Source organism: Globicephala melas, chromosome 21, assembly GCF_963455315.2.
Source record: "Globicephala melas chromosome 21, mGloMel1.2, whole genome shotgun sequence".
In the NCBI taxonomy this organism is placed as follows: Eukaryota; Metazoa; Chordata; class Mammalia; order Artiodactyla; family Delphinidae; genus Globicephala; species Globicephala melas.
In genome coordinates, this window is record NC_083334.1 from 13,250,587 (window position 1) to 13,274,974 (window position 24,388).

General features: G+C 41.0%; 1 protein-coding gene across 2 annotated transcripts in view; it reads right to left on the reverse strand.

Annotated features, from left to right (window-relative positions):
- The window catches only part of ACSL1 (acyl-CoA synthetase long chain family member 1), a 307,865-nt gene that overhangs the window by 275,890 nt on the left and 7,587 nt on the right, over window positions 1-24,388 (reverse strand). The gene's annotated exons all lie outside the window — the stretch shown is intronic.

A 24,388-nucleotide genomic window follows, 5' to 3' on the forward strand; every position in this document is an offset into this window, starting at 1 on the left:
GAAACCATGGAAAATGAAACTGTGGATAACGGGGGACTACAGTTGTCTGTGTATAGAATGCAAGAAGTAATAAAAAGTAGAGATTCAGAACTTCCCTGGAGGCACAGTGGTTAAGAATCCACCTGCCAACGCAGGAGACACGGGCTCGAGCCCTGGTCCGGGAAGATCCCACATGCCGTGGAGCAACTTACCCGTGCACCACAACTACTGAAGCCTGTGCGCCTAGAGCCTGTGCTCCGCAACAAGAGAAGCCACCGCAATGAGAAGCCCACACACCGCAACAAAGAGTAGCCCCTGCTCGCCACAACTAGAGAAAGCCTGTGCGCAGCAACAAAGACCCAACACAGCCATAAATTAATTAATTAATTAATTTAAAAAAGACATTAATTAAAAAAAAGTAGAGATTCAGCAAAGAAACAAACTGCATTTGGATTCTAACTATCTTAATGTTGATTTAGCAATCAGACTTTGCTTTAAGTGGGTGGCATTTCCAAGGAAACTAAAGGACTTAAATAGAAATGTGGTGTGAGGCTTCACACTTCATGAAGATCTTTTATTTACTCCAACAGGTTACTACAATAGGAAAGCTTAAAATTGAAGTATTTATATACCAATTACTTTTAAGCTCTTCAGTAAGGACTGTAATTTTTACTAAAAGACCTTCTTCAGAAACAAAAAAGAGTAGAATCTGTATTAGCTAAATATATTTTGGAGTAGAGATAATATTATGTCTGCTATCATAAATTTAGGTTTGTTTCATTGTATTTTAGCATTTATTCTTCAACCAAATACCTGGGGATGGAACCATATATTTTCCTGATTAATCTAACTTTAACTGGATACTTAAATTATTTTAGTGTGATTAAATCACATTCAGTATTCAAAAAGTACTTAAGAATGATACTCTTTTCTTTAAAGCAGTATTTCTTTAAAGCAGCATACAACTTTAACTTCTTACATCAAGCTTTTTTCCAAATAGACCACTTTATCTTTAAAATACAGACAAGGATATACAGTGCAGAAAAAAAAGTGTTCTTCATCATCCCTGTTCCTTTCATTATTGTCAAAATCCTTAATACCATGTTCTCTCAGAAAACATCTGTGTACTATTATAAAATAAATTCTCTTAAGCCTTTACTTCAAAATGGAGAAATAATCTAAGGTAATGTTCCAGGAATATATTTTGCCCACATTATTAGATGTTAAAAGCACAATATCAAAAAACACTGATCAAACCTAGGGTGACGGAAAACCCATTAACCCAGACCAAGTATGCCAGATCTCCTGGCACATGACATACCCGCCACCTGTACTGAGTAATATGTATTGTCTTTTCTCCATCCTGTATTCCAAAGTCAAGCTGAACTACCCTAGGAGATCCATGGGATTGAGCTTGAAGGGGTTGGGGGACCAGGCAGAACTGAGCCTAAGATGTGCGAATCACTACTGTGATGCTTGTATTATCAACCACAAGTGATCAGGGCCATTCCAAATCCTCAGAGGACCTTCCAGGTGCTTTTTGAGCCATATCACATAGACAGATAGATAGATAGGCAGACAGATAGGCAGACAGACGGAGGTAAGAGATGTACATGTATCTGGGGGGGGGGGTGCTGTTTGCTTTTTTTTTTTTTTTAAATCAGACTACCCTCAAAAAGAAAAAGATATTTGATATTGTAGGGTCGTCTTTTACTGATGTTAACCAAAATGAACACCAGTGAAGCACTTTGAATAATGGCTTTTTTTCTTTTAAGGAATTTCAGCATGGGTAATAAAGTGGGAAGTCCTGGGTTTCAGTCCTCGGTTCTGCCACTTACTAGATGTGCGACTTTAGCAAGTCTCAATCTCTGACAGATTGCTTCTTCATTTGTGAAATGCGCAAGATAATCACACTTAACCTACCCACCTACAGGATTATTTCTAGGGTCAAACTGGTTAATAAACATGTAAAACTACTCTATAATTCCTAAAGCAGTGTCTTGATGTCCGACATTCATAATCTTAACAATACCATTGGGTAAAGTCCGCATCCACTTCAACACTATAACTGAAAGTGTGTGGCTAGTTTCCTCACACTCCCTTTGTATTCCCTGTTCCTCCAGACAAAGTAAAACCTGGTTCCTGAAGAATATGATTTAATTTGAGTTACTGGGAAACAAAGCAATTAGACAATGAATAATAGCCCAGACAAGATACAGCTGAGGATCTGTGCAAAAGAATGAGGAGCTGTCTGATCCTGAGCAGGTGTTCTCCCTAGACTGTCTAACCTGAAGATGATTTAATTTGGAAAATAGGGCTTGTTCCCGGGTGGGTAAGCCTTGGGGCCTTGGCTTTTCGGGACTGGGACCGTCACAGGAAATCCTGTGGGAGGGGGTCAGGGAGATTTTCCAAGTATTAAGGGCCTGGGTGGAAATCTTACCTTGAAGAAGTCTTGTTACCACACACAAGCCCTTTTCCTGAAGTAGCGGCAGCAGGAAAACTCCAGTCTGCTGGACCTGCTCAGAGACTGCTGTGGAGAGACGCCCTTAAGCCCCTGAGAGAGAGTCTGCTGCAGCGGGACACGCGGGGAAGACGCGAGGAATGCCGGGAAGGTGCAGGGCATGACGGGAAGGTGCAGGGCATGACGGGAAGGTGCGGGGCCTACTGGGAAAGTTATGGGGCCTCCTGGGAAGTCGCCGTGCTGACCCTGAGGGAGGAAGAATGGAATGCAGGGCCCTGGGACCTTTACGGGACAGAGATGGCCCTGGAGCAGCATGTAAAAAAAAAGAAGCAGCATTTATCTCAGAAGTAAAATTGGCCTAGTAGTGTCCATTTTAGAGCTGTTCTCACAAGACAAGACAGCTTGGATTGTTTCCAACTAGCATCTCTTCTCCAAAGATGTCTCCCCCTTTGGGTTTCCCTAGTACCTCAGCTTGGTCCAGATGGCCCAAAGGGGACTGTTTCCTGTGGCCTCTTTCCACTGTTACGAATGTTAACGATCCCCACCCGTACTTACTTCCTCATCCTGGCTCGTTAAGCCTTCTCTACCTGGGCTCTAAGTTTTTACAACACTGCGGGGAGAAATGTCTCTGAAGTTTTACTTTTCCACCTAAAATGGATAGTCCAAGCCCTCAAAACGTTCCAAAATCATACTTTAAATCCCAGTGTAAGTTTTTTCATTTTAGAAAAATTCATTTTACGCTTGCGTTAATTTGGGACAGAGCCCCAGCCCTATGTGAGTGGATTATAGATGAAATCCTATTAAATAGAATTCTATTGGACCTGACTGCAATATGAAAACAAATTGGAACACAGCTTCTGGGTCATTTTGAACACAACAAAGGATAAAGGATTTACACTTTTTCCTCTCTCTCCTACTTGCTCTCTCAGCATTTTTTTTTTTTTTTTTTCTCTTTTTCTATATGACTGTGCCTGAGATTGACAATGCACTGGATAGATTCTTGGTCTGATTTCACACTGGAGGTTTTCCTAAGTAAGTGAAAGAATATCCTAACTCCCGGGTGGAATTATCATCATTACTCTCTTTTTTATATGTAACCTATAAAATATAGGAAGAATAAAATATAGCAGAAGAGTTGAAGGAAATAATCCAAGTTAATCAGAAGAAAATATTCAATCATTGGGCTTCCCTGGTGGCGCAGTGGTTGAGAGTCCGCCTGCCGATGCAGGGGACACGGATTCGTGTCCTGGTCCGGGAGGATCCCACATGCCGCGGAGCGGCTGGGCCCGTGAGCCATGACCGCTGAGCCTGCGTGTCCGGAGCCTGTGCTCCGCAACGGGAGAGGCCATAGCAGTGAGAGGCCCGCGTATCGCAAAAAAAAAAAAAAATCAATCATTGACAAAGTATTAAGTACATCAATAGGTAAGTTATGGATTATGTCTAATATTCTATTTTAGAGTGAATACAGTATAATACAGAACACATTTATAATCATCATCATCATCTATTAAAAGTCTATCACTTGTGTCATTTTAAACTAAAAAACAATTTTAAATGCAGTTAAAACTTTTACTTTGGGATCACCATTTCATGGATAAAAATACAGATGTGAGTATAGATATAGACACACCTCTGTATAAATTACTTCAATGTTAAGTTTTACTGCAATATATCTCTTCAACGTTACATGTACTGTTTCTTCTTTGCAATGTAACTTATTTCTATACTTGTTATTGATTTTTTTCCTAATATACAATGGAAATTATATGAATTTTATAAAAACTGTCTGGAAAAGCACAAAAATGTGTAATGTAAAACATAACACCCTTCCACAATAAAGGTTCCCTTCCTCACCCAGAAATAAGTATTGATACCTTTGGTTGCTTGATGCTTCATCCTCCAGACTTTTTATCATATATATACTAACATATATTATTATTTTAAAATCAAATTATACTTGACAAATTATTCTGTCATTTTATTTTTCCACTAATCAGTCTCCAGATACCTGTGTTAATATTTGTATACTTAATTCTCTTTAAAAGCCTATATAGTATTCCTTGTGTGGATGTACCATAATTTACAAAACCAACCCCTTTCTAATGTATATACTGGTTGTGTCTAATTTCTCCTTACATTTCATCCTCTTGAGCTGTGTCTTTTTTCCTTTCCATTGCAAATCACCACCACCCCAAATTTCGTGTTTTCTAGTGACCAGGACCACTTCATTCCTTTTTCATTTAGCCTGTTTTCTGAAATGTTTTTCTGACTTTCAGGTCTTGTCCTTTCGTTTTGAATCTTCTCTTTTTATTCTCCTATTTTTTTCTCCATTAAGTACAAAAAATCTCTTATAAAAAATCTCTCCTCTTTATTACCTGTGTCCTCTCTTCACACTCTTCCCAACCCCAGCAGTGAAGAAAAAGAGGTGCTTAATATCAGGTTTCTGATAAGAAACAAGGGGCTGCTACCATCAGGGAGCTACCATCTCCCTCATTCTGAGCACTCCATTCCCACGTGAACCACAATGGATGGAGATTCCATCCACCCACCCCACATTGTTCAAGTTGTCCTTTGCCCTTTCTGTCAAATCTTGGCACCCAGGAGACAGCAGAACATGTTCTGAATTCAACCCTGGGGAGCTACCAATCAATATCACTTGACTCTTCTTACCCGTTGGTTCTCTTTCTATGCCTGATGTGGAGAGACGCCTATGCTATTCTTTGCCATGGCCCCTTCTCAGTTGGCCCAGCTAACCCCTATGGGGTAGGATGGCTCTGTCCATCCCCTAGGCAGAGTGCCACAGGCAGAGAGTAGAACAAGGGCAAAGTACAAGGCTGAGTCTTAGGACATAGGTTCTCTTACTGCTTCAGCTGCAGGCTCAGAGTCTGTGCAGAAAGTTAGTATATTTTATCTTTTCGTGATCTTAGTTATCAAATACCAGTTAAGAATATTAACTGTCCACTTAACTCACAGAACACTATAAGAATGGAAATCTATAAAACACTTTGAAAATAAAATTCCAAAGAAACAGTTTCTTATTTTATATGTCTCTTCTTTTTTGTACATATATTTTAACTGACTTCCTTTGTTTATATCTGCAACTCATTTCTGGTTTTTCCTGCTATACATACCTATTCCTTCCCATGAATTAGTTCTTATTTATGAAACACAACAGTATATTTATATTTATTTCCAATGAGACCTTCTGCCAATGAGACCAGCAGAGGTTTTGGTGGCTTTTTGTTGTTGTTGTTTGTTTTTGAGGGGAGAAGGGTGGATTCAGAGAGGGAGAAAGACACGGCTGTTGTCATTTTTTTTAATCTAAAATTTTTTTATGTTCCTCAAATTTCTTTTATACCTGAAACATTCTCTGGAATTTTTATATGATTATTAAGGCCTTAGTTTCAAGTGGCAACATTCAAATAAGCAAAAAAACTTTATAGGGAGACTAAACTCCTGTCTGATAGTAAGTTAGGTACTTAGAAGAAAATTTGAGTAATTCTTTTTTTTTTTTTGCAGCACGCGGGCCTCTCACTGCTGTGGCCTCTCCCGTTGCGGAGCACAGGCTCCGGAAGCGCAGGCTCAGCGGTCATGGCTCACGGGCCCAGCCGCTCCGCGGCATGTGGGATCTTCCTGAACCGGGGCATGAACCCGTGTTCTCTGCATCGTCAGGCGGACTCTCAACCACTGTGCCACCAGGGAAGCCCTAGAGTAATTCTTCTAAGCCATAGATAAGTTGGTCAAGAAAAACCAAAACCCTAAACCAACTCGGTGTTTGATTGACTCTGGGCCAACGTCTTAATCTCTCTGTATTTGAACCTTCCAACTTTTTTCTTTTTTTTTTTTTGGCTGCATCGGGTCTTCGTTGTGGCATGTGGGATCTTCATTATGGCATGTGGGATCTTTGTTGCAGTACGGCAGGCTGTTCATTGCAGCGTGTGGGCTTCTCTCTAGTTGTGGCCTGCTGGTTTTCTCTCTCTAGTTGTGGCGTGCGGGCTCCAGGGTGTGTGGGGTCTGTAGTTTGCGCCACGTGGGCTCCGTAGTTGAGGCGCGTGGGCTCGGTAGTTGTGGCGTGCAGGCTTAGTTGCACTGCGGCATGCGGAATCTTAGTTCCCCGACCAGGGACTGAACCTGCGTCTCCTGCTTTGGAAGGCAGATTCTTTACCACTGGACCACCAGGGAATTCCCTGAACCTTCCAACTTTAACACTGGTGGAACTTTGATACCAAATGCCAATTGCCTTCTAATAATCAAATGACAGATTGTGGGATGGTTAGAACAAATCTAAATGACACTGAACTCCTTAGGAAAAAGGTGTTTTAATGCTTTTCAGGTTTAAAATAAAGAAACATTTTAGGAATTTAAAAGGGATAAAATTTCAGAAAGTTGCAGCTCTCATGGTAAAAGAAAAGAATGAGAAATTCTGTTTTAACTGTCGTTAAATTTGTTTTTCAATTATAAAAAAGAGCCTTGGCTATGTGTAAGTGTTCTTTTTCTTTCCTTAGTTGAAAACAGCCCATTTCTAAGCATCCATTAGTATCACTTACTTTCTAATTTAGTTCTTCCTTCCCCAGTGATTTTTTTTTTTTTTCGGTATGCGGGCCTCTCACTGTTGTGGCCTCTCCCGTTGCAGAGCACAGGCTCCGGACGCGCAGGCTCAGCGGCCATGGCTCACGGGCCCAGCCGCTCCGCAGCATGTGGGATCTTCCCGGACCAGGGCACGAACCCGTGTCCCCTGCATCGGCGGGCAGACTCTCAACCACTGCGCCACCAGGGAAGCCCCCCAGTGAATTTTAATACCATATCAATAAATTCCAACAATACACTATTGTTTTGGCCTTTGATTCTTAAGGAAGGGGGAAAATGCAAATTTTTCTTTTATTAATAAGTGCATAACTTCTAATAGATTATACACAATCTCATAACTCATCTCAGTCTGAATAATCAACATCATTTGAATTTTCAAAGGTAACACTTCACTGTCATGAAAGAGAGCCCAGTGACTCAGCGTTCAGTAGAACTATACAATAGTGGATGTCATATTGCTGATTAAAGTGATTAAATTTAATGATCCCACCAAGCATTTCTTCTTTGCTGTGCAAACTACAGAGACTCAGGCCATCAAGTAGAAGGAAGGGCCTTAATAGAATTTGTGACAAGTAACACAAGACTGCCAATGGCCCAAACTTACAGCTCCAGTAAACCATGGAAACTTCATATCTGCCAAATTGGAAAACATTAGCGTATTAAAGACTTCAGAAGGGAGTTGAGCGTAAATAGTGTTAATCACTAGGGTAAGGTTCCAAATAACTACATGGCTTTAATGAGGAGATCTGAAATAAGCGGTACCAACGAAAGAGTTGACTACAAGAGTTGATTACATGTAAGATTATAAATCAGGCCCTCACATAATAAAGGGTTGAGGCAGTCACTGCAGAATATTCTTTAACAAAAGGAAGACCTTGTGAAGTGTTGGCAGAGGATGCGGTAAGCCAAATGGCCTGCTAACTGGTTAGATTAGCTGAGGCAGATATGCTCCTGGATTTGTATTTATATTGGTCTAATTTGGGTTAGTTACCCTGGACTCTCCGTGAAGTTACCCAGGCTATCTAGGGGATTAGGAACTGGAAGCATGAACAGCTCCCACCAAAATAAGTCCTGGACCTAATCTCTCTCCTCCCCTCCCCTCCCCCCAGCCCCTGCTTTCTCCACACCCTGCCAAAATCTATATTCAATGTATCTGAAATCAAATGAGTCCAGAACATGAACAGAGCATCCACGACGAGCGTGAGTTTGGGAGTTAGACAAACCTCCCTTGGGATCCCAGCTCAGCCACCTACTAGTTGTGGGATCTCAGTCAAGATATTTAATTTCTCTGAACCTCATTTTCCTCATCTGAATATCTGAATAAGGAGGACAAAAATATCTATCAATACTTCACAGAGTCACCATAAGGAGTATTTATTTTAGCCCAGTGCCTGGAATGTAGCAGCCAGAAGAATGTACCAGTAGTATTATTGTTAAGCTGCCTGATTGGTCTTTATATGTCTTCTCTCTCTCTCCCCACCCCATGCACACACACAAATAGAATAGAAGATAGAATTAATACCTAATTCCCAGAAAGTACTCACCCTTCCCACCAAAGAAGGACTTTGCTGATAATAACGTATGAATACTGTGTAATTTTACTATTAACACCACCTTACTTCATCCCAAAAAAAGGCTTTGTAAGTAGATATGTCCTCATAATACATCAGTTGGATAACATTTGTAGAAGTTTTGGATGGCAGCAAAATAGCCTTAAAATAGTTGGAGTTCACAGCACTATTTTAAAACGTGTTCTTCTGTCTCATTAAAATTAACACTTCTACTCTTCAAAAGATATCATTAAGAAATGGAAAAAGCAAGCCACAAACATATGTTTGAAAAAGGACTTACATTAAAAAATAAATATATAAAGAGAAAACTGGACAGCTACATGTAAAAGAATGAAATTAGAACATTTTCTAACATCATATACAGAAACAAACTCAAAATGAATTAAAGACCTAAATGTAAGACAGGAAACCATAAAACTGCTAGAAGAAAACATAGGCAGAACACTTGACATAAATTGTAGCAACATTTTTTTTTGGATTTCCTAAGGCAAAGGAAACAAAAGCAAAAATAAACAAATGGGACCTAATTAAACTTAAAGACTTTTGTAAAGCAAAGGAAACCATTAACAATACGAAAAGGCAACCTACTGAATGGGAGAAAATATTTGCTAATGTATGACCAATAAGGCGTTAATCCAAAATATATAAACAGCTCATAAAACAAAACATCAAAGAAACAAATAACCTGATTACAAAATGGGCAGGAGAATTGAATAGACATTTTTGCAAGGAAGACACACAGATGACCACAGGCATATGAAAAGATGCTCAACAAAGTTAATTGTCAGGGAAATGCAAATCAAAACCACAATGAGCTATCACCTCACACTTGTCAGAATGTCTATCATCAAAAAGCCCACAAATAACAAGTGTTGGTGAGGATATGGAGAAAAGGGAACCCTCGTGCACTGCGAGAATGTAAATTGCTGCAGCCACTTGTGGGAAACAGTATGGAGTTTCCTTAAAAATGAAAAATATAACTACAATATGATTCAGCAATTCCACTCTTGGGTATATACCCAAAGAAAAGGAAAACACTAATTCAAAAAGATATATGCACCCCAGTGTTCATAGCAGCATTATTTACAACAGACAAGATATGGAAGCAACTTGTGTTCACCAACAGATGAATGGATAAAGAAGATGTGAGATACACACACACACACACACACACACACACACACACACACAATGGAATACTACTCAGCCATAAAAAGAATGGAATTTGCAACAAGATGGATGGACTTGGAGAGAATTATGCTTAGTAAATTAGTCAGACAGAGAAAGACAAATACTGTAAGATATCACCTATTTGTGGAATCTAAAAAATAAAACAAACTAGTGAATACAACAAAAAAAAAGGAACAGACTCACAGATATAGAGAACAAACTAGTGGTTTCCAGTGGGGAGAGCGAAGGGAGGGGGGGAGGTAGGTGTAGGGGATTAAAAGGTACAAACTACTATGTATAAAATAAAATAAATAAGCTACAAGGAAATATTGTACAGCCAGCAAATATAGCCAATATTTTATAATAACTAGAGATGGAGTATAACCTTTAAAAATGTGAATCACTGTATTGTACACCTGAAACTTACATAATATTGTAAATCAACTACACCTCAATAAAAAAAGAAGAAAATATAACGAACTTATAACTCAGTAATAAGAAGATAGACAATCCAATTAAAAATGAGCAAAAGATTTGACCGGATTCACAAAAGGAGATACATGAATGGCCAATAAACTCATGAGAAGATGCACAACATCCTAAGTCATGAAGAAAATGCAAACTAAAACCACAATGAGTAACTACCCTATACAGCCATTTAAATGGCTAAAATTAGAAGGACTGACAATATCAAGTGTTGGAGGAACTGGATTCTCAAACATCGTTGTGGGAACATAAAGTATCACAATATTACATTTGGGAAAACTGTTTGGCCGTGTCTTATAAAGTAAACCAATGCTTATCATCCAACCCAACAATTCTACTCCTAAGTATTTACCCGAAGGAAAGTAAAACATATGTCTACACAGAGACCAGCAGCTTTGTCCGTAATGGCCTAAAACTGGAAACAACCCAAATGTTCAACAGATGAATGGATAGACAAATTGTTGCACATACAGGGAGTGGAATACTACCCAGCACCAACAAATTACTGCCGAACGATGGATGAATTTCAAAAACATGCTGAGTGGAAGAAGACAGACATCAAATAAAACATACTGTGATTCTCTCTCAGATAGGTACATAGATATAAATTTTAAAATATATGTCATAGGGGACTTCCCTGGTGGTCCAGTGGTTAAGACCCCATGCTTCCACTGCAAGGGGTGCCACGCTGCATGGCCAAATAAATAAAACACCTTTAAAAATAAATGAAATATATGTTATATATAAACACATATATATATATTTATATATATGATTTTTGCTGGGTCATCTTTGCCCTTTATTGGCCATAGTCCCTCCAGCCTTCAGTCTCATCAGCACACAAGTGGGGTGAGGGGTGCATGGGGCATGGGCAGGCTGCCCCTCACTGGGCGGGGCAGTGAGGAGAAGTGGCAGCCCCTCTGGCTGGATCCTTCCTGTCCCCTAGGCCTGGATCCTTGCCTCCTTTCAGCTCTCTCATATATGTATGTACACACACACATACACACACACACACTTGCCACACAGGCAACCAGTCATGCCAGTTCTTCAGAGTAAGAACTCTGAACCACAAGGCTCAGGCAGGCTTCCCTAGTGGCAGTATTCCATGTGTTACACACACGTACCAGGAAAATAATGCATACAAGACTCCACGGAGAGAAGACCATGGGAGCTCTGTATTTAGTACTTTTCCTGGACTCTGCCCTGTGCTCTTCTTCCTTGGCTGATTTTAATCTGCATCTTTTCCCCAAAATAAGCTATAACTGTGAGTTTAAGAGCTTTCAGTTTGTTTTTTTGAGTCCTGCTAGCAAATTATCGAACCTGAGGGTAGTTTGGGGAACGCACCCACTCCGCACGTGCAATTAGTGTCGGAAGTGAGAGTGGTCTATGGAGAACTGTATTCCTGTTAATTCTGCAGTTTCCAAAACTCCCAAAGAGTTAGCTCTAAATTTTAGCAATATCATAAAGGTGATTGTTTTTTAAAAGTGGTCGTTTTCCCTCATCTACTATGTATGCATGTGTGTGTGTGCGTTTGCGCATCTGTGCATGTAATCAAGTATACACACACGTACCCACAATGGAACACTGTGCTTTTAATGCTGGGAAAGAGAGAATCTCTTAAAAAGGCAATTTTGGAAGCATCTCAATATTTTGTACTTCAAATTTTAAAGGTACAAGTAGATCTTTATAAACTTAGAAGAAATATGAATGAATGAGCATCAACTAATTAACAGAAGGAATCTAGACAAAGTAGGGAGAGAGAAGATAACAGGGGTTGCCATATACTGTTCTCTAAAAATATCTAAGTGGTATGATTAAGGGCCATTTTTGTGTTCTTATGTTTTTCAGAATTTTTCAAATTAATGAAAGAATAAATGTATCCTGGACAAATTTAGAAATACATATATGTGTATATTAGAAATATATATTAGAAATTTAGAAATATAAGAATTTCACACATTATTTTATGGTCACAGGAAATATAAAACAATTTATTTTGTTTATACACATAAATGTTGTTCTCTTCTTGTTGCAGAGAAGAAAAATAGGGTGGTCAAATCTTTTAAGCATAAAACATTTTCTATTAATATAAAATTCTGTGAAGGAAATACAGTGAAAAATAAGATGCCAAGAAGAAAAAGGAGTGAAAAGACAAGCTCATTTTGGAATTTTTTAAAATAGATGATGATGGCTATCAAACCCCTACAATATTTTGTATTCAATTAGATTTATTTAAAGGAATGCCATAAATTTTATTTTTAAATTTCAGTATTTACAGTTTGCCAGAAGTTACCTCTCTTTAGTTATTTAACCTTTTGTTGAATACTTTTATACATAAACTTAAAATGTGTGGAGGGTGTATATGATTTAAAAAATATTTTAGGCATACATGAGTGAAAGATTTGTAGGCCACTCACGTTAGCTCTAAACTACACTTGGCGATCAGCGGAAAAATGCAATACTGTTTAATCTAAGCCAAGGATACTCTGCCACCTGGTGGCTTAGAAATTTTCATGGTCACTAGACATGAATAAAAACCTCTCCTCAGACCAGGCGTGATGATGAACTGATTCATAGTATACAGAATCAGGGAGATGAATTCCTTGATTACAAAATGTATGGATACAGAGAAGGAAGCAAAATGATTGATTCTGAATATTATCACTGCAAATCCAGGGAAGTATCATTGGTAGTTTTTTACAGGGTAGGAAAATATCTAAAATCTCTCACCTAAGATCAACTAATTTCAGAAATGCTTAAAATGATAGTTAATACAATTTTATTCTGTGAACTTGAGTAAAAGCAAATTTCTCTGTCATTTTATTGTGGAGAAACAGAAAAAAAAGTTTTGATCCATTTCTGTGCACTGTAGAAAATTGAAATTACCAAAGGTTCCATACTTTATTGAAAAAGTATATATGTAAATTCTTACTACCTGCATTTTTTTTTTTTTGGTTCCTTGCTTTACCTTGGTTAATTTTTCCATGGTTCAGATTTCATAATGAAAACAAGAACTCTCTTCTAGAAGTTGGTGGGGGATTTTTGGTTATTTATTTTGGGTTTTGCTTGTATTATGGATGATCCTTAAAAGAAAAAGCCCAATTTATTTAAACATATTATGTTAATAAAATAATATATTAATATATGTGTATATAGTGTTATATAGTGTGTGTGTGAATATAAACAAGCTTTGAAGGTATAGCTCAGCACTAAATGGGGCTAACATTACAAAAATACACCTGTAAAAATAACTGAGCAAGTTTTAAGGAAGAGTAGTGAAGATGACCAGCCCTACCAGATAGTAAAACATAAAGTTACTGTAATTAAGATGGTCATACTACACGTGACTAGACACCTTAGCATAGTAGAAAAGGACTGGAGTACATGTGGAAGTGAGTACATGATAATGCTGGCATTTCTGAGTGAAAACAGAGCACAAAAAAATGTATTGGCACATATCCATTTGTGTATGTGTAGCCGTATAAAGGGAATAATATTTTAAAATTATTAGTGGACTCTCCTCTTTGTCTTTCTGAGTACAGGCCTAGGACACTTAAGGTATCTACCTGCCCAGGAGAAAGTCTGGCATCTGCTTCCTGTGGTAGATGCTATTGTGACTTAGCCAATTACACTTTATCTTCCCCTTCTTCCATGGGGACAGATAGTCGCACAATAGATCCTGTGGAAATGCCTGACATTTTCTTCCCCAGTCTTCCTTTCAGCTGTGGGTATCCATGTGACATGGTTATGGATAATATGAAATACAGAGAAGTCTTCTTCTCTGGAAGAAGACTGGAACTGCTTCTGGAAAGATTTTTCACCATGATAAAAAGTAGAGAGACATGGGGAGATGTTTCTCCACTATGAAAGCCCCCTTTCTCTTGCCTTTGAATGAGGCTGTCTGAAGTGATGTCCAGAGCAGCTGCAGCCATCCTGCGACCTTGAGGTGATAAACCTGAAGATGAGACATCAGCACGCTGAGGATGGCAGAGCACAAAGTCTGGGCCCTGAATGGCATTGTGGACTTGACAAACCAACTCTGGAAGCCCTTAACCCTCAGAGTTTTTGTTTTGTAAGATTATTAAATGTCTTCACAGTTTAAGCCACATTTAGTTGATGTCTTCATTGTTTAAGCCACATTTAGTTGGATATTGTCACTTGTAGCCAAAATCATTCTAACTTCTACACTACAGAGGAATGTCTAAAGACTGACAGAGGTAATGTGCCATTACTGATATATAAAAACAGAAATTTACCGAGAAAAGAATGTTCAAACTCCCTTATCTGTCCCTTGAGAATATCAGCATCCAAGGTCAGAAGACCCATGTTCACTGGGTTCCCCACATGGTGAAGAAGTTAGCACCTCTGTCAGGGACAATCAGACCATGTGTTTGTCTTTTAGTAAATGACCTCTGGTGCGGGGGGAGGTTAGACAAGCACGGGTGACAGTGAGGGCAGTGGGGGAAGCTGCACCCGCTCCACAATCCTCTGTCTGACTCTGGGAGGCGCCACCTCACGGGGTGTCCCATTCCAACCTGGTGCGGCCACAGCAGGACAAACATCATCGTGCCTGTGGTCAGGTGGAAGGTCTAACGCCAGGGTTAGCTTTGCTGAGCTGCCCTTGGGTCTCACGTGCTGACAGGCCCCAGAAGTAACTGAGAACCTGGCTGGGCCGCTGAGCCGAGGCAGCTGCCAGGCGAGAGCAAAATGCTGTGGGGAAGGCTGCAGAAGGGGGCATGTCAGCCCAACCCAGGAGGGCCACAGGGCCATCAGAAGCCAGGCTGCACTCAACTCAGCCCAGCGCAGCCACCAGGAGTGGTGCGCCAACAGCAGGCCACTGACCCTCCTCAAAGGTCTGCAGGGTAGCCCTGACCAGAGGGATAAAGCTCATGGCCCAGGGGCGGGAGCCAGAGGCCAGCGGACATACACCCAGTGGACTTGAGAATATTGGCTGCAGGTCACATAAGCTGCCCCACTCCCCCTGCCCCCCACCCCCGCCGCCTTCCTGAAAGGTGCAGGGTGAAAGACAGGCTATTGAGAGACTGACATTTTGCATCCAAGTAAGGCTGAACACCTCTCCTAAAGGAGCGGCTTAAACAATCAGGTAGACTAGGGTTTAAACGAAACTGGACACTGGGTTAGTTTTTCTGCCGTTAGCCCATGAGTAGGGGTGGTGGAATGGTGGAGCAAGGGCGGGAGCAGAAGCAAAGCCAGGTTCATTACAGGCAAAAATAAAGAGCAGGGCTTCCCTGGTGGCACAGTGGTTGGGAGTCCGCCTGCCGATGCAGGGGACACGGGTTCGTGCCCCGGTCCGGGAAGATCCCACATGCCGCGGAGCAGATGGACCCGTGAGCCATGGCTGCTGAGCCTGCACGTCCGGAGCCTGTGCTCCGCAACGGGAGAGGCCACAGCAGTGAGAGGCCCGCGTACCGCAAAATAAATAAATAAATAAAATAAAGACCATACATTTTATCAACACATCTAAATTGTAACGTGAGCTAAATGTATAACCTTGCTACACACTATATTTCATAAAAAAGACCTAGGAAAGTGACAGCAGTTGGCCCTGGGGGAGGGGCCGGGGAGGCTGGGGGTCTGGAAGAGGAGGCTTACTTTCCTCTGAACACTTTGTGCAGTCTGAATATCTTTCTGTGTATATATTACTTTTTCAATTAAAAAACAAAAGAGTACTTAGTAAAAACCAGTGAAAGTAAACGGTATGGCACTTCCCTGGCAGTCCAGTGGTTAAGACTCCACACTTGACTGCAGGGGGCACAGGTTTGATCCCAGGTTGGGGAACTAAGATCCCATGTGCCATGCGGTACGGCCAAAAAAAAAAAAAAAAAGTAAATGGTATGAAAATGGTAAATAAATAGAAAATAGATAACTAATCATTCTTTTTCATAGAAACATTGTTTTAAAAGCTAGGGGTAAGACAGGAATAAAGACACAGACCTACTAGAGAATGGACTTGAGGACACGGGGAGGGGGAAGGGTAAGCTGGGACAAAGTTAGAGAGTGGCATGGACATGTATACACTACCAAACGTAAAATAGATGGCTAGTGGGAATCAGCCGCATAGCACAGGGAGATCAGCTCGGTGCTTTGTGACCACCTAGAGGGGTGGGATACGGAGGGTGGGAGGGAGGGAGACGCAAGAGGGAAGAAATATGGGGATATATGTATACGTAGAGCTGATTCACTTTGTTATAAAGCAGAAACTAACACACCATTGTAAAGCAATTATACTCCAATAAAGATGTTAAAAAAAAAAAAGCCATACTGGATCAGCCTAGAAATTATATAACTTGAAAACCACATCTAGCAAGTAAAACTAAACAGTGGTGAAGGAGGGCAGCACAAACGCTCATGGAGTCACCAGGGCACAGGGAAAGACTCTTGCCTGCCACGCACTAAGGTGAATAGTCCCTAGCGGGAGTGAGTATGTCTAACTGCACAGGCCGTGTGGGGAGAGGCAGTGGGCCAGGTGGCTGCACCGATGGACTTAGACACCAGTCTCCTTTGGTTTGATCTGGGCTGCCACTTACTAGCTGATTACTCTGGGCGAGTTACTTAACCTCTCTTGCCTCAATTTCCTCATATGTCAATTGAGAATAATATTAATATAGTCATCATAGGGTTGCTTAAGGATTCAATGTAAAGCACTCAAAATTGTTCTTGGCACCATAGTAAGCACTCAGCTATCACAGCCATTTCTGGAATTGACTGAGGGGGGGGAAAGGTGCTGAGTCTTCCACCTCCTAAGCTCAGAGAAGCGTCATGTCTTGGGGTCAGTCATCACCCCAAAGGGGCCAGTCAACAGAACTGGCGTCAACACCCTCCCCATCTCCTCAATCCAGCCCCGTCAATATGGCAGAGGACTTGGGTTAAGGAGAAAGCACAGTGTCCATCAAGAGAGGATAGCCCCATCACCTCATCTCACCTGCCCAAGGAGACGGGGCAGTTTTGTGCATGGGTGGCCAAGGAAATAGCATGTAGAACTGTGGAGGCCCAGGAGCAGGGGAATCCTGACATCTCATTTCCTGGCGAGGCTGCGGCTTGGCCATGGGACTTACAAGAGAAGGGAGGAGATGGCATGGTGTGAGAAGGGGGCAGTGAGTGCACCTGCTGGCTCTGAGAAGTGGAAGACGGATCCTGCTCCTGTCTCCAGGCCCCTGGAGCTATAGAAGGCAAGTAAAATTGGGGGCATAATCATCCTGTGCTCTAGATAAATATGCTCAATTAATTGGAAAAATTAAAGTAAAATTTGTAAATCCAATATAAATAGACCAAGCCAAAAATGAATTCAGTCTTTAAGGAGTTTGCAATTTAGACACAGTTATAATAGAGTATGTAATGAGTTTTATGAGAGAGTTACAGGAACATGGAGCAGGGTGTCTAAATCAGATGGAAGGATCCAAGAAGTCTTCCTGGAGGAGGTGACACTTAAACTGAATTTAAAGGATGAGAATGAGCTAACTAGAAAAAAGGGGAGGGATGGGAGAGTATTTCAAGAACAGCACATGGAGAGAAGTGGAGGTAAGAAATCACACACTACATTTTAGAACTTACATCTGGTTTGGAGTGGCTAAGAGGGAGGGTGGATGTGGGAGTGAAAGGAGATGAGGCTAGCGAGGAACGTATATCCAGATAATGCAAGACCTGGCATGCTAAACCAAAAGGTTTTTAATTTCTTCTTAAATCAGTGGGGAGTGATTGATTTTGAACAGGGAAGCAACACGATTACATATGCAGTTTAGAAGCATCATACATCCAGCAGTGTGGAGGCATCCAGGCTGAGGCAGGAAGGCCAGCTAGGAGGCTACTGCTGCCATCGAGGCAAGACGACACAGTGACAACACGGCGCCTGAGTGAAGGCAGAGATGAGGGAGACGATCAGGAAGCAGACTCTATCCTTGGTGACTTTAAATGTGAGATGAGGAAGAATGGGGAGTCTAGGATGCTTTCTAGTTACATGACTTGGACAGATGCCCAGAGAGGAAAAGGAGAAGGTGGAGCATGGTATTTTTTTCTTTTTCTTTTTTTTTTTTGCGGTACGCGGGCCTCTCACTGCTGTGACCTCTCCCGTTGCGGAGCACAGGCTCCGGACGCGCAGGCTCAGCGGCCACGGCCTACGGACCCAGCCGCTCCGCGGCATGTGGGATCCTCCCGGACCGGGGCACGAACCTGCGTCCCCTGCATCGGCAGGCGGACTCTCAACCACTGCGCCACCAGGAAAGCCCTTCTTTTCAATTTATTTATTCATTTATTTATTTTTGGCTGCGTTGGGTCTTCGTTGCTGCGCGCGGGCTTTCTCTAGTTGCGGCGAGCGGGGGCTACTCTTCGTTGCAGTGCGCGGGCTTCTCATTGAGGTGGCTTCTCTTCTTGCAGAGCACAGGCTCTAGGCGCGTGGGCTCAGTAGTTGTGGCGTATGGGCTTACTTGCTCCGTGGCATGTGGGATCTTCCCAGACCAGGGCTTGAAACCCGTGTCCCCTGCATTGGCAGGCGGATTCTTAGCCACTGTGCCACCAGGGAAGCCCCGTTTGGGGTACTTTTTGTCCAAAGAATATTATTTCGACTTTTGGAACTCTACAGAACAAGGTATTATAATGACATATTTTTTTCCTACATTTCTGAGAATTACGATAGTTTATTTGTACATATATCCACTAAGTTTCATATCAGTAGTACATACTTACAAAGTCGTAAAGTAGTACAAAGTCTGAAGCAGTCTTTACCAAAAAAATTCCTGAAGTCATTTTCACCGTGCTTTAGAGGATGCTGTGGGAGAATCACAGTAAAACATTGCAGAGGCTCCTCTCCCTCAAATCCTAACAGGTAAAATGTTGTGTTTCTGTTAGAAAGATTGCCAGAATGTACTGTAACCTCACACTTAGAGAAGAACTCCTACCTTCCAGTCATAAACAAAACTGAAAGCACCAAGCCAAAGGCCCCTCTCAGAGCCGATTTTAGTCATCCTTTGACATCAACCAAAGGACATGCATACTACATCACAGGGCCCAGTCTCAGGTGAGGTTTGGAAGTTCCTTTCCTGGTTCTCTCTATTGGAGAGCAGAAAAAATAATCCCTCAGGGTTGGAACACACTGTCAAGCTGGACATCACTTCGGGCTGGAAATCTCCAGAGTTTTCTGCTCACGATTCAAAACCAGGGCAGGTATTAAGACTGAAAATCATGCTGACAAGTACATTAGGGGGGAAAAAAAGAGCAAACTGTTCACAAAAAGACAAGCTGAGTGAGATTCTCCGTGTTCCTCTTGAAACAAAGCCCACATATGATCCGGGATTGTATGACATCCTTCTTGGTGGATGTGCTGTGCTTGGGAGCACTGCCCAGAACCCCGGCCAGCAAGTCAGAAGCAGGCCTCTCAGTTCTAGAACGTTACTAACTAGCTGTTTGACTCTGAGTCCCTCTCTGGGCTTCAGTTTCCCATAAATAAAACGTCAAAAAATTGACCATGTGATTGCTAACAGCCCTTAGCTCTAAAAATCACGGATTCTTTTTTTTTATCATCTCAGGAAATATGTGTATTAAAGTGTCTCTAAATGACAATAGGGCACATGGTAAACTCATAATACATGTTCCTTGAACTAATTAACTCATTTGGGCACCAAGAGCAAGAGGCTCTTCTGTGGCAATTATTTGATAAATTGTAACTACGGACATTTTTCTCTTTCAGAGGAGGAAGAGAGAATGCTACGTAATAGCAAGCAGCTGAACTAAGATATCTCTGGTGCTCTGCTGCTGACTCCACCCTGTTAGATTTGCGTGGCCCAGGAGTCAAATTCCCCCGTTAACCTAAAAAAGCCCGTTCATCCCGCCCACAGGAGTCCCATGCCCAGAATGGAACGTCTTGACCATGCGTGGAATGCGTTTTACAAACAAAACTGAAGAAGCACAATCCCTAACAAAGTGCTGGGTACTTCCTGAACAAAGAAATAACCTGGGCAGATGATTCTGTTTCAAAGATGAAATGGAATATTAGAAGACACAATTGCTTTTAAACAGCTAAATACAGAGTAGAAAATAAAAGCATTGAAAGGGCTGTAAATTGCGTGAAAGGACTAAACACTTACCTCTGTTATTTATTTTTATATTTGTTGGGCTCACTTTTGCCGTTACCTAACGTTTAACGTTGAATGAGTTACTTTTCTATTTCTGGGTCTCTTGTCTAGAAAAAGTAAAGTTAGGGGTTGGGGAAATTGGTCTAGATAAGTTCTAGAGTTATTCTAGCTTCTATGATTCTATGCAAAACTTCTTTTCTGGTTACAGAGGTAATAGAATTCATAACAAAAATTTGATTTACCATGGATGAACCTCGAGGACATTATGCTAAGCCAAATAAGACAATCGCAAAAGGACAAATACCATATGATTCCTCTCATATGAAGTTATCTAAAGCAGCCAAAATCATAGAAACAGAAAGTAGAAAAGTGCTGGCAGAAGAGGAGAGGAGGAATCAGTGTTCAGTGGGTATGGAGTTTCAGTTTTGCGAGATGAAGAAGTTCTAGAGATCTGTTGCACAACAGTGTGAATATAATTAACACTACTGAAACGTACACTTAAAAATGGTTGAGATGGTAAAATCAATATTATGTTTTTACCTCAATAAAAATTTTTGTTTTAGTATAAGAAGAAAGAGGAAATGTTAAACCATCCAATATTCAATCACTCAGCGAAAACTTCTATTAACCACGTGATACTTATCTGCCAGATATGGTCACGGTCTATTTTTCACCACTTAATGAGTGCCTACACTCTGGTACAGAACAAAATAGTGGACATGACAGACATAGACCCAGCTCTCATGGGTAAGGAAATCAGTAATTACACTAAAAAGCAATACGTTCTACCATAAGGGGGCATACAGAAGGCAGTGGAAGCACGGAGAAGGAGCTTTCCCAGGGAAATCTTTTTTTTTTTTTAATTAATTTATTTATTTTTGGCTGTGTTGGGTCTTCGCTGCTGTGCGTGGGCTTTCTCTAGTTGCGACGAGCGGGACCTACTCTTCCTTGTGGTGCGTATGCTTCTCATTGCGGTGGCTTCTCTTGTTGCGGAGCACGGGCTCTAGGCGTGTGGGCTTCAGCAGTTGTGGCATACGAGCTCAAAGTTGTAGTTCGTGGGCTCTAGACGCAGGCTCAGTAGTTGTGGCGCATGGGTTTAGTTGCTCCGCGTCATGTGGCATCTTCCCGGACCAGGGTTCGAACCCGTGCCCCTGGAATTGGCAGGTGGATTCTTAACCACTGCGCCACCAGGGAAGCCCAGGAAATAATTTTTAAAGGCTGCATGGTAGCTCATTGTATGGATATTCCATGATTTATTTAACTACTCTTCTATTTTTGAAGGGAAAAGCTTCTAAGTTTTTGTTATTCTAAAACAAGTGGGAAGCAGCCACATAGCACAGGGAGATCAGCTCGGTGCTTTGTGACCACCTAGAGGGTGGGATGGGGAGGGTGGGAGGGAGATGCAAGAGGGAGGGGATATGGGGATATATGTATACGTAGAGATGATTCACTTTGTTATACAGCTAATACAACATTGTAAAGCAATTATGCTCCAATAAAGATGTTAAAAAATAAAATGAAATAAACAAGTGGGATGCATATTTTTGTATAACAGCCTTATCCACATTTTAAAAATATTTTCATGAATGTTAAGATTATACTAATCTCTTGCAGCAGATGGCAGAAGAGATGTAAAAGAAAAAACATTGTCTTACCAGACACGCAAGGCAATGTTTTTTGTTTTTTTTAAACTTTTTTGCCCCCCCACCCCTGCACCTCACGGCATGTAGGATCTTAGTTCCCCAACCAGGGATCAAACCCATGCCCCCTGCAGTGGAAGCGCACAGTCTTAACCACTGGACCACCAGGGAAGTCCCTAGACATGCAAGGCAATGTTACCAAAGAGGTGTGTGTGCATGAGTATCTGTGTGTGTATGTGAATATAAACCATTTTGCTTTGTCCTAAAAGACCATTCTGGATTGCAGATCTTCCAAAGAAGGCATATCTAACACATACATGCCCTACATTGCATGGGACAGGGAGGGTTATGGGTTTGAGCTCCACAGTACATTGCTCTATCCAGGCAAAAGGTCAAGTGCTGCAGAAGACCAAAGCTAAAAATAAAATGTGGTGTCGGGAATATTACAGAGTGAGTCAGACCAGATTAGCACTTCTGTATCCCCCCATGCACTGTGGTAACCTCTTCAGCTAGCGAAGGCAGACTGATTCTTCCATGAAAGTCATTGTTATAACATTACTAATAATTTTAGTAACAACGCAGAGTAGTTTCATGTTAACACCTTTGTTCCTAAAAGCCAACTTCTCGTGGACCATCTATGGACCAGACTGCCACTTGTCCACAATTCAAGGTCTCCAGGAAGACATAGCACCACAAAGGTGAGGAACCTAAGGAGCTGAGTCTCCTTGAAAGTTTATCAATAGTCTGGTAGGACTTAGTGGATTAGAAGAAAGGAAATAACAATATGGAGCGTGTGGATGGGCTCAGGGAGGATTTTGTGTGTGATCCCTTCCTTCACCATTGTGATCCTGCACATTTCTCGGAAGATCCAAATAATTAATGCTATTGGGACTATTTACAAGGTTGTATCTCTACAGGAAATCGTCAGAATATTCCTCCTGCAGATGTAAGTCAAACTTTTTCAGGACTGAAATCTTTCTTTCCAACCTCCGAGAGAATGAGAGAGAGAGAGAGAGAGAAAGAGAACCACACACTGCTACTTACAGAGTTGCCACATAAATCATAGGTCTGGGTTTTTAAATTTTTTCTTCCTGTTAAGAGTCATGGAGAGGATGGTGGGGAACAATTTGGGGACTGCATTTAGCATATTTTTTTTAGAGTATCTACTGTGTATGTATAAGACACAATAGGGCTGTAAAGTCATAGTGACTATCTTCTTGGGGTTTATATTACAACTGGAGAATTAAAACTCCATGTTAATAGTCATTTATACAAGATAACAACTACATATAAGGTGCTACAACAGTCCAGAGAGGGAGAGCTCATTCCCTGCTAAAACATCCAGAAATAGGAAGGCAGCTGCGAAATTTTTTAGTGAAAGGTTATTTCTTTCTAATTAGAACCTGTATATTTCAGACTAACTTAATTAAAAATTTTATAAAATTATGTCATTCATAAAATGATGAAAGAATATATACAAACAAATGCTCAACGCTTAGATCAAGTATCTTTTCCAATTGATAACTTGATCTCTAGGTTCATTCTCAATCTTCATTTAACTCAACTGATTCATACCTTTGGCAGAACTAAAAACCAAAGCAAATTAGGTTGACTTCGCATTTTGTTTACTGTGTCCCCACCTTGCCTAGACTTCTTGAGATTTCTAAAAAATCAGGGAAATGCTTTTCAGAGACTCACAGTAAAAGAAGAAGAAAGCAGAACTCCTTGATAAGATGCAAACTGGATAATCAAAACGGGGAATTATTTACATGAATGACAACTATGTACCTTATGAATCTTGAAATTAAAAAAACAACTTAAAAGAATTTAATAGAATTTTAAGAAATTAATAAAAACAACCTAGAAGAAAATAAGAATTCTAACCAGGTTAAGCCTGCAGAGCCTACTAGCTTCTTTGTCTTCAAGTTGATTTAAAAATGTAATTCAAATGGTAAGTGTTTACTAAATGCCAATTATGTGTTGCCCAGTGGGGTCACAAAGATCAGTAAGACAAAGGCCCTAGCTTCAAGTACTACTGTCTAGTATGGAAAATAGACATGTCAATGCAGGTTAAATGACACAATACCATTTACAACCATTGAACTGATTTTAGAAACTACTGAGATTGATAGAACCTACTGTTGCAAGTGTTAGGGACTGAATTGTGTCCTTCCAAAATTCATATGATGATGTTGATGTTCTAGCCCTCAGTACCTCAGAATGTGTCTATTTGGAGATAGCATCTTTAAAGAGGTATTTTGGTAAAATGAGGTTGTTAGGTTGGGCCCTAATCCAATAGGACTGGTGTCCTTAGAAGAAGAAATTAGGACACAGATTCTCACAGAGGGAAGACCAAATGACATCACAGGGCGAAGACAGCTATCTGCAAGCCAAGGAGAGAGGCCACAG